We start from the raw sequence: 2,566 nt of genomic DNA, 5'->3' as shown, positions 1-2,566 counted from the left end.
CATGGCAAAACAAATCATGGGTTTCCTCACTTGTCACAGATGGGCTCATTCCCGTGGGAAAAGCACGGACCCTGGATGCACCCCATGGTGTCGCAAATGGGCTCCTTCCCCTTGGAAGAGCACGGCTGTAGGGTGCCCTCCCTGATGTCGCAGATGGACGTTTTCCCCTTGGAAGAGCAGATGGGCTCTTTCCCCTTGGAAGAGCTAGAGAGGGTGCCCTCCTCGTGGTCGCTGTCGATGAGGTCTGACTTGGAAGATGTGGATGCAAAGCCAGCGTTGCAGAACGTGTCCTTCAGAAATGACAAAAGGGGCTCGATGGTGATGTAGGATGGCGAATTGTTGACATTGAGCCAAAGGAGATCAGCGGCAGGGCCATGGATGAGATCGACAGTGGTTCAACCCGAGGGGTTGGGGGTGGGCCACTTAACCTGTGACATAGCCCGTTTTAGGTCATCGCTGTCGATGACCTTGATGTCGTAGCCGGCGGCCGAGACATGCCCGCATACTCTAGCCCGCTGCTTGAGTGCCTGTCGCTAGTAATGGTCGTCAGCTTCCTCGGCACATCAGGCGAAGAGACCACGATACACCTCTTTTGGGACAGTCGCTCCTCGAGCTCCACGTGAAGCGTAGCCGGGCTTAGGCTGCGACACTCTGGAGTGGGGATGGGGATCTATGGGAAAGGGGGCATTTGGCAGGCGTCACCTAAGAAACTCAGGGCGGCCTGGGTTTGGAGATCGGTTGGTATGCTGCATGGGCAAACCGGCAGATGTTGACAAGGGAGGCCTTGCGGCGGCGGTGGTGGCGGGGACCTTTGGTAGGGTTTTAAGCGAGGGAGGGTGTGTGTGTGTGTGTGGAGCAGGGGTGTTCGAGGAAATGACGCGCGTACTGAAAATTTTACTACGCGGGAGTCAAACGCGGGAGTGAAATGCCGGGGCTATTGAAAATTTTGATGATGGTGCATCACACACGGTCCAGAGATAACAACCGTGTGTCATGAAATAGAAAAATGCTCGAGCAGGGCAGATATTTTCGAGGAATGCAGGCGGGATTGGGAACAAGAAATATCACACATGGTCCGGAGATAACAACCGTGTGTTATGAAACACAAAAACCCTCGAGGGGGGCAGATATTTCCTAGGGATGCAGGCGGGATTGGGAACAAGAAACATCCCACACGGTCAAAACACAATAACCGTGTGTTATCAAACAGAAAAAAGCTGCATGCGGGTAGATATTTTTGAGAGGGGAAGCCTCGTGGAGCCCAAGACAGCGTCACCACCATAGCCTTTCGCAGGCGAAGACCACTTTTGTCAGGATAGCTTGTACTAGCTGTCCTCCTTCAAATTTCCCCGCCGTTGTTGGCTCCCTTCCCGCTCAATATTTGGGGAGAGGACCAGGGCCTATATAAGTAGAATTAGCCACCACGGTAGGGGCATCTCATCCCGGCATGATCTGATCTGATCGAGAGCCTACCCTAGACACAAGAACACCTCAACCTCAGGAGGCTGTTCTTCCCCTTGTACTATTCATCTTCAGCCCAAGAGGCAATCCACCACCACACACACTGGAGTAGGGTATTACACCACAACGGTGGCCCGAACCAATATAAATCTCGTGTCTTTCTGTGTTCCAAGTTCTTCGAGTTCGTCCGCGAGATTTTAGCGAGCTAGGGCGTGGATCGGTAGGAGGAAAAGACTTCGCGCGCACCCCAGAGTTCGAACCTTAAGGGTTTGCCGGAACCCCACATCCGATAGCATATGTATGTTACACCACACTTCAAGCCAATGGCGGGGATTCTTGCATGCATGCGTGCATAGTATATGTGCTCAAACTTAATTAGGTCTGAATCTCACCATGACCTATACTACGATAACACGAACCAAATGAAGAATCCGCCATGGTAACCTATCTTATTGTCGGTCAAGGTGTTATGGGATGTCCACACGGGACCACGAATATATAGGCTTGTCCCCGATAACCACACGAGGGAGTGTACCATTCGAAGGCAACCACTACATGCATATGTATGGAGGTGATGCGTGCATGCATGTTTGAATACCATTTCACAACATTGATGTGGCACGTGCGTCAAAAATCGTACACTTGCTCCCCACACAGAGCGAGACGGTTCATGACGTGTCATTGTACTAGCCACTTCGACTCGATGGCAGGGTTTCAAGCGTACACAAGCATGTGTGTGTGCTCAAACTGCATCATGCGTGTCATCCCAGGGCATGCACTGGTACGCGTCGGTCCTAAAGAAACAATTTTTAACCCCTTTCTGCGACGGCATTTGGAACCATCAAAAAGTGAGTGTGTGCGATAGGGTGTCCTTCCCACACAACCCATAAATCGTCGGGGATATGGAGCAGTGGTCCAGAGGCCTTCCAAAATGTAATCGTGTGTGATGCAGCGCACACTAAATTCTTTCGCACGTGTGGTATCGGTGATTAAGCGTTTCTAATGATGCAGTGAAACCATACGGTCTGTCATAATGAACCGTTTGGGAAACAGTATGTAAGGCACACGGGCCAACATATGAACTGTCTGCGATTTGTGCCCCATC

This window comes from Aegilops tauschii, chromosome 4 (genome assembly GCF_002575655.3).
Source record: "Aegilops tauschii subsp. strangulata cultivar AL8/78 chromosome 4, Aet v6.0, whole genome shotgun sequence".
NCBI classification, from domain to species: domain Eukaryota; kingdom Viridiplantae; phylum Streptophyta; class Magnoliopsida; order Poales; family Poaceae; genus Aegilops; species Aegilops tauschii.
The sequence above is the reverse complement of the archived record's forward strand: the minus strand, read 5'-3'. Positions refer to the sequence as shown.